Below are 12,467 nucleotides of genomic sequence, written 5' to 3'. Positions count from 1 at the left end.
TGATTTCTTTTGATTTTCCTATGATGTCAAGCAAAGAGGCACTGAGTTTGAATGTAGGCCTTGAAATACATCCACAGGTACACCTCCAATTGACTCATATGATATCAATTAGCCTATCAGAAGCTTCTAAAGCCATGACATCATTGTCTGGAATTTTCCAAGCTGTTTAAAGGCACAGTCAACTTAGTGTGTGTAATCTTCTGACCCACTAGAATTGTGACACAATGAATTACAAGTGAAATAATCTGTCTGTAAACAATTGTTGGACAAATTACTTGTGTCATGCACAAAGGTAGCTGTCCTAACCGACTTGCCAAAACTATAGTTTGTTAACAAGAAATTTGTGGAGTTTTAGTGACTCCAACCTAAGTGTATGTAAACATCCGACTTCAACTGTATATTGTGATATTGTAATACTTTTCTGACCGATACTGTATATTTCTAAACAAACTGCTGAATGGATTAAAATGTTTAAAAAAAATTCTGCTGGAGATGGGTTTCCATGCAAACACTTCGTGCTACAATTAAAGTTAACCTCATTTACTGTAATTGTGACACATATAACTACTGTAGTAGTCCTTAGGCTATTAACTAAGGTCCATTGTTCCACTGCATTAATAACTTTTGACGAAAAGTGAGACTTTGAATTCTGCTCTCATTGGCACAGAGGACATCCTACAAGGGTCAAAGGTCAAGCTAATTGAGATCATATGCAGTTCAATCAATCTCTGTGGCAATTAATCAGTTAATCAGAGAAATTAATCAATTAATCAGAGAAAGAGAAATGTACTTTATAGTGCCTCAGACAATCCTATGACCTTGGTTCAGGTTGGGTCGTTCTTTGAAGACCCTTCTCATATGATTGAGCCTTTTTTCCCACCAGGATAAAAAGGGGGATGCTCATTGGCTTATAATTTCCTGACTGTCTCATGATCGGTTCCACGCAACGGCCAGGTCAAGATTGGTCCCACCAGTGCCTGAGCTGTGTCATGTGTTTTTGAATTTCCACTGACAGTAACCTGCACTCATTCTTTCTCATAGATGTGAATAACTTGGCATATAGATATACATGATTTATTCAATCCCTTTAGTGCTATTTGGATGTCATGTGATTCTTGCATTTACAGCCAAATTCTTCTAGAGACTTTTACTATACCCAGCTAGCACATTTGTTTCCTTGGAAGTTGTTGGAACGTACGTTTTCACTGTTAGTCTACACCTGTTGTTTTCAAAGCATGAAGTTGTGGGAACGTACGTTTTTGGTTTCCCATTGGTTCTGGGAAAGTTTCCTGACCGGTAAAACATAACAGAACGGAAGGGAACATTTAGCCTGTTCTGGGAACATATATTAGTTAGGCTACAGGGAGGTTCTGAGTACATTTTGCTATGGTTCCCTGAAAGTTTTCCTGGGAGGTTTTACTAACATTCTGAGAATAGAAATTATACTGTAGATTATTTTAAAGTTTTTAATTACTTTGTTAAACTTTCACTGAATGTTTCAATAATAATAACACTGCTAGCTTAGTTTGGGTTACTTGGGTTACTCCAAGCACAGATAGGACACATGGAAAACCATTTGCATAGGCATTAATCATACAAACACATATTTTGTTGTGGCACGGCATCAGTGCGATTCAAACCTATGGTCTTCTGTTCTCTATCCATGGAATAATTCCATTGCGCCAAGAGGATGGAGCTAGCATGCCATGTTTTCTTTACTTATACAAAGCTGTTATTTTTTGTATATTCAAACAGACCCCATTTCAAAGTAAACAAGCACTCCTTAAGACCAGGTGTGGCCAATTAGTAGCACACCTGAACACACTTAACAAGATAGAGGATCGCAAGAGTTTTGTTGACTGAGAACGGAATGTACGTTTTTAAATAACATTCTTAGAACGTTCTTTGAACGTTACTACTGTTTGCTTGTGGTTTTTATGGGAAGGTTTTATGGAACGTTCTGAGGACATGACCTTAAATAAAACCATGAGGAAACCTGTAGAAAACATTATGCTGAAGTACTAGAATTCCCACAGAAAAGTGTTGTTTCTTAACGTTCTCAGAACAATTTGAGAACATTACTATAAATAGAGCTATGACGAAACCTGTCACAAACAATATGCTGTGCTGAAATTGCCACCTGAGAAACACATGGTTCACCGAACATTATGTGCTAGCTGGGTATCCTGCACCATTCCCAGAACGTTGTGGGAAGGTTGTATGCAAAATAACCATTGGACAACCACGCTCTCACCAATCTTTAAGAAACATATGGTTCTGAGAACATTTCGTGCTAGTTGGGCAGTGCCTGATTCACAATATAGGGCTAAATTGAGCCAGGCAAACTGTACTAGGCTGGCCTGGTTACGTATCCATAGTTACTGGAACTGTGCTGGAAAGGAAATGCGAAAAGAAAATATCCGAGCCGGGTCGGGTCGGCCCGAACTGTACTGTAAATCAGGCATATGTGTCCTTCCAAGTCAGATAACGAAGAAGCAGCATTGATATGACATGAGGCCAAGTTCGAACAAAGGAGGTTCGACAAGAGCAGAAAAAAGGATGAGCTAAACAGCCCATCAGATCCTGTCAGAGACCTTCCTGACACGCCTCAAACGCCGCCTTAAATATTCCCCACTTCCTTCTCCTCATCCTCCGCTTGTATTTTATTACAGTTTTTAATGGTAATAAACACATTAGTAGATAAAAGGCTAACTCCCTGGGGCTCTTGAACGAAGCTTCACAATTTACATGCTGTTTGTACTCCAAAATCAATTAAAAATATACAGCTGCCGTCGATGTTTAATTCATAAGCCCATCGTCTTAGGCTCGTGGCAGGCAGACGTGTGTACATGTCAGTCGGATAAATACATTTGTGAGGAAAGAGAATGTCGCCCGAGCACGTAAGAGCCGTTGTTCTTTCATGATGCAGCCGGAGGCGGGTCTCAAGACTCACGGTGCATGCGTCTGCCTTTCCTTCCTTTCTCTTCTTCTTTTGACAAGTCCAAGAGACTTTGTGACCTGACCCCTTGCACTCGTCTGTGTCCATTTCTCCAGTTCCATCCATCAAACAAATGTCTGTCCATCCTCTTTTGAACTCAAAGGAGCCAATGGGTTCTTGATCACGGCATTGATTATTCATGAGCGAACCTTTGATTATCGATAGTCTTTCCTCTGAATTTGACAATTTTCTGTTTACCTGTAGCCAGGTATTTGCGATGGAACCCTGGGCTCAGTGAAAGGAGAATTTTGATCCTTTTGATATTTAGCCGGGCTCTCTTCTCCTTGTGCTTTGCTCTGCCTCTCTCAGAGCATCCACAAGCAGCAGACCTACAGAGATGCAATTGAAGTGAGGGAGTCTAGTCGATCTGAAGCTCCAACACAAACACATGTGGGTGCCTCGCTTGTAACATCTTCAAATGCCCTTTTAAGAAAGTTTCTCGTCAACCACATCAGTGGAGGCGAAAAACTTATGAAACAACCTGCCAAGCAACACACATACACACACCCACATACACACACCCACCCACATACACCCACTCACACGCACACAAACACACACAAACACACACCTCCAGGTTTTTCAGATTCCTTCAATCGGAGAAGCATGTCTTAACCCCCGCCCATTTCGCTCTCTTTATTGCATATTTTATTAAAAACAGCAATCTGCGAGACGTCTGGTTTTGACATCTGTTCTGGGTTGTGATGGGCGAACTTAATGGGGGATCAATAGTGGGAAGATGACTCACTCTCAGGTGGAAAGGTGAGGAGTACAGTTTAGCAGATGTTCCATGTGAAGGAGAGGTGTGTGTGTGTGTGTGTGTATGTGTGGAGAGGCTTGGTAATCCCTGTGGGAACCCTCTCACAGACTACCACCGGATGGAAAAGGCTTGCGATGCGTTTGTAGTTTTCTTAAAGTCGGGAATATGAGCATCTGATACAGTAGGTAACAGCTTTCATGCAGAACAAAACACCAGAGTTTGAGCCTCAATGAGTCGGCCGTACGAGACTGTCCTTCTGATGTCTCTTTGACTTGTCTGATGGTGAGAGTTTAGTTTTCCCCATCTGTTCTTTTACCCATTAAAGTATGGATATGATTCTGCTCTGGGTAGAAGTTGCTTGTATAGGCACAAATCCACCCCAAAATATTCTTGCATCATCCGCGATCCTCCCCAAGTCGTGAACTTTGAGTTTGAGTAGGATCCACTTACCCTGAACCAATCCTACCTTAAACATAAGAGGGTGAATAAACAAGCAATTTCAACCTGCTCCTAAAATTCTAGCGCTCATTTACTTGCCTTGACATTCAACCACCATTAGAGGGCAACTTCAATGAGAACAAGTGTACTGAAACACAACAGCACAGTTAGTTATTACTAAGCCTATACAAACCAACGCAGTGAGAGAAGGATGAGTGGTGGATTATCACAACAGGGTTGTGTTCATTAGGCAAATGGGAGAAAACAGATAGACATGGGGCTACTACTTGGGCTTGTCCAATAAGAAATGCTCATTTTTGTTGTGTGCCCTAATAAACGTGACCCAGTTACCTATGATCCTCCCAAATCTCTTTGATACCAGTGGTTGGGGTGAGTAATTAATGGAGGCGTGGGATTGGATGGGGAGGTGGGCGAGGAAGGGATTGAACAGTATTTCATCCTCATCCCACAATTTGAACATCTGCTTTTTGTTTTAGTCACATCAACTGTTCTATCCTCCTCCACTCCACCTCTCCCCAATTTCGATCTTGTCTCATCGCTGCAACTCCCCAACGGGCTCGGGAGGTGAAGATCGAGTCATGCGTCCTCTGAAACATGACCTACCAATGTGTCTGTCCCCCCCGGCTAAACCCTCCCCTAACCCGGATGATGCTGGGCCGATTGTGCGCCACCCTATGGGACTCCTGATCATGGCCAGCTGGGATCCCACTTCACCGCTTTCATTCACGGGAAATGTAGTGGTGATGTTGACAGTAACAATGTCACATGAGGAATTATATGAGAAAATAGAAAATCTGATGACAAAAAGCACCTGCCAAAGTATCTGTGTGGCCAAAAGCTGGGGGGGGGGGACCTTTGCACCTCACGGCCCTCATAGACACACACAAACCATCTCCTCCACTCAATGTCACATGCACCATCTCCCATGTAACCTGCTGGCCATTTTGTCTTGACAGAAAGCCTTTTGATAGCATGTCCTTGGTCCAGATGCCTCCACGGTGCATCGCTCAGGGAAGTCAAGGGGTTTTTAATGTGCCATGTGTAAAGCACATCCACTGCACAGAGAACACGTTTGCTTGCACACACACACACGGTATATTAGAAAGACTCCGGCGGTGGGGAAAGGTTTGAGAAGGAAATATGTGACCCTTGACACTTCAGAGGGATTTATTATTGAGAGGAGACAGTGAAGGAGGTCGACCATCTTTGAAGACCTAGGCGAAAAAGAAGCTTGTCTCATCATGAGCAATGAGCACCCATGCTCTCCTTCATAGGGGCTGAGGGTTCTTGTAACGTGTGCGCTGGGAGTCGGGAAGCAGGGAGTGAGTGTTTTAATAAGTAAACGTGACATAATACAAAACAAGAAAGCACGAACAACGCACAGACAATGACACAGAAACAGAAACAATGACAACTGGGGAAGAAACCAAAGGGAGTGACATAATATAGGGAAGGTAATCAAGGAGGTGATGGAGTCCAGGTGAGTGTCACTATGCGCAGATTCGTGTAACGCTGATGACAGGTCTGCGCCCTAAAGAGCAGCCTGGTGACCTAGAGGCCGGAGAGGGAGCACACGTGACAGTTCTTTAGAGTACTCCTCTTAGCATGTATGTGTTGTAAATAAGAATTTGTTCTTAACTGGCTTGCCTAGTTAAATAAAGGTTCCATTAAATTAAATTAAATAAGTGCGTCCCAAATTAGAGCCTATTCTATTCATAGTGCGCTACTTTTGACCAGGGCCAATGAGCCCCCATATGGCTCTAGTGGGCAGAAGTAGTGCACTAATTAAGCAATAGGGTACTATTTGGGACTCAGGGTACTATTTGGGACTCAACCCCAGTCCTTCGGGAGTAAAAGAAGGCCTGTAGTGTGAAGTGAAGCAGCGTGTTCGTTTCTCATCTTCAACCGTAACAGTGGAGCTGACAAATCTTTTTCCCCGCTATCAGTCCTCCTCCCCTTGAAAAGAACATACAGAGAGACAGCCTGGGAACTGTTCATGCTAACAACCAGAGAATCCGAGCAGAGCGAGCGACATCAAAGGGCTAACCAATTTGCACACCAGCTTACACACACCCACACATGTATACACTAACACTGTCATACATTTCTGTGAGGCATTCTCAGAAGTTCATCACAGTGCATGGGACTGTTGCCTCCGTTTGACAGGATGTGGGTTGTGTTCATTAGGCACCAAATGGACCAAACGGACTGAAACAGGGAGGGACTACCTGGACTTATGCAATAACAAATGCTCGTTTTCCATTGCAAAGCTTTTTAAAACGTTGCATGCCCTAATGAACACGACCTTGACTTGACTGCATGGGAAGTAACGTAGGGTTCACAAACCCCAACCAAATCACTGCTAAACAGTGTTGGGAAATCTTTCCCTACTACTACCTACTACTGGCTTTCCCAGTCACTCTCTATTAGTGGTCATTTCAGATCAGGGAATAAAAAACTGCAGGAATCAGATGTTTTGAAGGATTAGTGGCCATCTCCTCTAGTCTCTGATCCCTTCACTTCAGTGGTACGAGCAGGAAGCCTCCCTCCGCAGTCATCCAGTACACTTAATCTACCACCGCAATATTACACCCCAGGTCACTGCCAAGACAAATGCAGTTAGTGCAATAGGGGGTAGGAATTTTCTCAATGGTGTCTGTTACCACGTATGTGTGAGAGAGAGAGAGAGAGAGAGAGAGAGAGAGAGAGATCTCACACGAGGAGTGTGGAATGAGTGGTAACGAGCGAGGGAGGAAAAGGAGGAAAGGACAGATTAACGTGAGAACAGAAGAGGAGGGGGCGTGTAGGAGGGGGGAATGATGGAGGGAGGGATGATGGATCCAAGATGTGTGAAGATTGAAAGAGTCCTGAACCGCGATGAAAGGGTTTGGGAGTCGTATCGAGTTATTCCACAAAGTCCTAGAGGAATATGGTAATAATAATAACAGGGGATGAGAGGGCAAAGGTCAATGGTGACTTCATCATCACAGAACAGACCAAAGAGCTGTTTCACCTCAAAGGTTGAAACCGCCCTTTAGCACTGGTCTAGGGACAGTTTTATATCTATAGTTAACAATGGCCAAAATTCAAGGCCAATGAGACGAAAGACAAGCATTTCAGCACAATTCAGTTGAACATGAATTGAAATCAACTACACTGTGAATTTTTGGTCAGAAGTGGTCTCACTACATGTTGGAACGATTACATGACGTCATTGTGGTACAATTTCCCACCATGTATGTGCACATGTGAGAGGAAATGATGTCACAGCCTCCAGATGGCACTGATAGACCATGGTGGGAGATACCATCGTTCTCCTAATGGAGGGGGAAGTGGTGGGGTGGGATAGTCCCTTAAGTCTAGGGAGAAACTCATAAATTGGCTAATGAGGAATGGGTAGATCAGACACTCCATTTCCGTGACCTACACACATACAAACACCCACGCACGCACGAGGACACACACACACACACACACCTTCTCAAAAAAAAAAGGTAATCTTAATCGAGATGAACTGTGACTCACAAAGCCTGGATCAAGTCCAAATAGACCCCTGGATATAGGAATTTTAATTAATCAAACATCTTTTTGATGTTAATTCAGCATGAGGTAACTCGTAATTAGCCTTTGAAGCTAACAGTTTTTTTGGTGGGGTGGGGCTGTGAAAACATTGCAAAGAATTGCAGCAAGACCTAACAAGCGCATACACTTTTGGGGCCGGCAGTGTGAAAGTACGTAGAACCTACTGCGCAGCGCAAACTACACACCCTGTAGACCATGCAAAGCACTGAGATGTGAGTGTTATTCAGTGCCTATTCATTGTAGTTTTTGTCCTAATCTATGTAGACATGGTAAAACATTTTGTAGACAGACCACGTTGTCAAAATGTGACCCTTTCTGTATGTGTTGCTTCAATCTTATTTACAGTATCTTCTCTGCCATAATGATTCACCTGTAATAAGCTTTATTAGGTATGCAGTACACTGAGTAAGTGATAAGCAATGCTAGTATACCAGTGACCAAGTGGATATTTCATTATTTGTAAGTGTTTTTAATTGTGTTCTTTAATCAGCTGTTTTCTTTGTGATAAAATGGAGTTTTATTGCATATTTCTGGTGGTTTTGACCCACAGATTTGCAGATGAATTGGCAGGTCAACTGTTTATGGCTTGGCTAGCTAGCCAGCTAGGTGGCTAATTGTTTTTGTTTGAATGATGCATCTGGACACTGTACCAGATTTTGCATTTTGTTTCACCTGGCTGCTAGTTCCTGATCTTTTGAAAACAAACATTTAGGAGTCACCTAAAGCTTGGGAGGAATGGGAGATGCAGTAGAGGAGTACAGTGCTGAGGCAGAGTGCTCGTGGTGAGGACGACTGGCGAGTACTCTGAACTGTGTGTGGCCAGCTTTCTGGCACCCAGAGCTGCTGAGGCATCACCCAAGTGGGTGCCAAACATTGTGAAGGGGGAGAAGTCCCGTCGGTACATGACTCAGGCTGGTTCCCAGAGTAGCCCTCTACATGATCATCCCCAGACTCTTCATCAACCATCTCCCTGACCAACCTTCCTCTGATCAAGCCATTAACTGAGCCTCTCCCTCTTTGGAGGACGCATGCACTTAAAGACATGGCCGCTAACTACTGTAACTATAGCAAGGCTACTCATGATGATGTACTGCTTGTTGTTTTTTTGTTGCTTTTGAAGCTCTTTGAGATTCTTATGAAAAGCGCAATCGAAATGTAATAAACCGTTATTATACATGAATATATCATCACTGACCACAAAAAAAGTGTGTTCATCTTTACATTCATGAAGTTGAAAACACATCACAAGCAACCAGAGAACTGTTCTGTGTTCTCTTTGTCCACGTCCATTTCAAACTAATTTCTGAATTCGTTTATCATTTGCTTAAGCATTTAATCGGTGGTTTCATAGGGTGGAAACCGAAACGGAGAGGGGCTTTTAAAGTGGATTATTTTCGCAAAAGGGAAACAATTTTGGGGCAAAAAAAAAGCACTCTAGCTGCTGCTAGAAATCGAAGCTCCTCCCCTGGTGCTCCGGGGGGATTTAACGCAGAGTGATCTGAAGTGGTGCCCTGCTGTGAAAACCTGAGTGCTTTGACTCCACATGAAACCGCTCCATCACACAGCTCTGTGTTCTACTAAAAAGCCCCTTATGAGATCATTAACAGGGGGATGAACAAACAGAGCCTAATGAGAAGGAGGACGAGAAGAAACCACTTGAATGAAAGAGATGAACGGGAGAAAGATCCGTTGGAATCAGAGACGCGATCGCTGTTGGTTCATGGAAGGATTGAACAGTGGATCTGTATCGTTGTCTCGAGTCAAGACAGAGAGACTGAAGAGGGTTACCTGCAAGCTAAATACCCAACGAAGAAGAGTCAAGACAGAGAGACTGAAGAGAGTTAGCTGCAAGCTAAATACCTAACGAAGAAGAGTCAAGACAGAGAGACTGAAGGGAGTTAGCTGCTAGCTAAATACCTAACGAAGAAGAGTCAAGACAGAGAGACTGAAGAGAGTTAGCTGCAAGCTAAATACCTAACGAAGAAGAGTCAAGACAGAGAGACTGAAGGGAGTTAGCTGCAAGCTAAATACCTAACGAAGAAGAGGCAAGACAGAGAGACTGAAGAGAGTTAGCTGCAAGCTAAATACCTAACGAAGAAGAGTCAAGACAGAGAGACTGAAGGGAGTTAGCTGCAAGCTAAATACCTAACGAAGAAGAGTCAAGACAGAGAGACTGAAGAGAGTTAGCTGCAAGCTAAATACCTAAATGAAGAAGAGTCAAGACAGAGAGACTGAAGAGAGTTAGCTGCTAGCTAAATACCTAAATGAAGAAGAGTCAAGACAGAGAGACTGAAGAGAGTTAGCTGCTAGCTAAATACCTAAATGAAGAAGAGTCAAGACAGAGAGACTGAAGAGAGTTAGCTGCTAGCTAAATACCTAACGAAGAAGAGGCAAGACAGAGAGACTGAAGAGAGTTAGCTGCAAGCTAAATACCTAACGAAGAAGAGTCAAGACAGAGAGACTGAAGGGAGTTAGCTGCAAGCTAAATACCTAACGAAGAAGAGTCAAGACAGAGAGACTGAAGAGAGTTAGCTGCAAGCTAAATACCTAAATGAAGAAGAGTCAAGACAGAGAGACTGAAGAGAGTTAGCTGCTAGCTAAATACCTAAATGAAGAAGAGTCAAGACAGAGAGACTGAAGAGAGTTAGCTGCTAGCTAAATACCTAACGAAGAAGAGTCAAGACAGAGAGACTGAAGAGAGTTAGCTGCAAGCTAAATACCTAAACGAAGAAGAGTCAAGACAGAGAGACTGAAGAGAGTTAGCTGCTAGCTAAATACCTAAATGAAGAAGAGTCAAGACAGAGAGACTGAAGAGAGTTAGCTGCTAGCTAAATACCTAACGAAGAAGAGTCAAGACAGAGAGACTGAAGAGAGTTAGCTGCTAGCTAAATACCTAAATGAAGAAGAGTCAAGACAGAGAGACTGAAGAGAGTTAGCTGCTAGCTAAATACCTAACGAAGAAGAGTCAAGACAGAGAGACTGAAGAGAGTTAGCTGCAAGCTAAATACCTAAACGAAGAAGAGTCAAGACAGAGAGACTGAAGAGAGTTAGCTGCAAGCTAAATACCTAAACGAAGAAGAGTCAAGACAGAGGGACTGAAGAGAGTTAGCTGCAAGCTAAATACCTAAACGAAGAAGAGTCAAGACAGAGGGACTGAAGAGAGTTAGCTGCAAGCTAAATACCTAAACGAAGAAGAGTCAAGACAGAGGGACTGAAGAGAGTTAGCTGCAAGCTAAATACCTAAACGAAGAAGAGTCAAGACAGAGGGACTGAAGAGAGTTAGCTGCAAGCTAAATACCTAAACGAAGAAGAGTCAAGACAGAGGGACTGAAGAGAGTTAGCTGCAAGCTAAATACCTAAACGAAGAAGAGTCAAGACAGAGGGACTGAAGAGAGTTAGCTGCAAGCTAAATACCTAAACGAAGAAGAGTCAAGACAGAGGGACTGAAGAGAGTTAGCTGCTAGCTAAATACCTAAATGAAGAAGAGTCAAGACAGAGGGTACAGAAGCGCTTAGAAACAAAAGAAAGAAAAATACATTTCATTTTAGTCTCATGTTATTGCATCTGTGGAACATTTCAGAGAAAACAAACCTATTCCAAACCGTGTGAACCTACACATTACTTCAGCATTGCCAATAGCAAGTGTAGTGTGTGCCCATGCATGTGTACATACAGTACATAACATCAGAGGGTCTTCCTAGTCCTTAGGCATGTGTACCCTTTAGTGTACTGAGAGCAGATAAACCTTAGACCCCTTGGAATCTGCAAGCTTTGCCAAATCGATCACTGGTGGAGAGACTCAGCCCTGATTTGTCCTAACATCAAACAAACTGAGGGCCCTATCAATGAGCTCAACCTCCTAGTTCTCCGAACTCAAAAGATAAAAAGAGAAGAGAAGGACTTCGACAAAACAAATTGTTTCGGAACTGGGAACTCTGTGGGAACTCTGTGGGAACTCTGTGGGAACTCTGTGGGAACTCTGTGGGAACTGCGAAAATAAACCAGAAACCTGAAAAGGCCACATTGACAGTTTCCTCCTGTTAACGCACACACATGGGAAAACAAAGTCACTTTAATGACGCTGTCAATCAAGTTCAAGCGGTAACGACGGGCAGCCCCTATGCAAAGGGACACCGCAACGATGTGTGGTCCCCATACACGCCTGCTCGTTTCCACAACAGCAGTCAGCTCCTACGTCTAGGAAGGGTTTACTTCTTCCCTCACTTTATCTGACTTGATGATCGATTGAATAACTTTGATTTTGAGTTTGTTATGTTACAGTCTGACTTTCTTCTTTCACTGTAATCAGCTAAATTGTTTTGCTGGGCTGGAACCTTCAATTATTGACCTGTTGATTCTTTGAATATTTCACCACACTAATAGCTTGACAAATGTTTTTCTCTGATTTGCTAAAACATGAAATAGTCCGAGGAACATTGACTGAGAAATGAAACATCTAACGAAAGGTGTCATGTTCTCTGGAGGTACAGCTGTCATTTGTAATAGAGGGGTGATGTTGATTTGTGAGCCCCACAACCTACTCAACCACTAACTCCTCCATTATGTCACTTGGGGCATCAATGGCGAAACACATGGCAAAAAAAATGATTAAATTGTGGTGCGATGCTACACATTCATCTGATTCGGGACTCAACAGGGTGTGACCAC

Source organism: Oncorhynchus tshawytscha, linkage group LG32, assembly GCF_018296145.1.
Source record: "Oncorhynchus tshawytscha isolate Ot180627B linkage group LG32, Otsh_v2.0, whole genome shotgun sequence".
Taxonomy (NCBI): Eukaryota; Metazoa; Chordata; class Actinopteri; order Salmoniformes; family Salmonidae; genus Oncorhynchus; species Oncorhynchus tshawytscha.
This window is presented reverse-complemented; position numbering follows the sequence as displayed.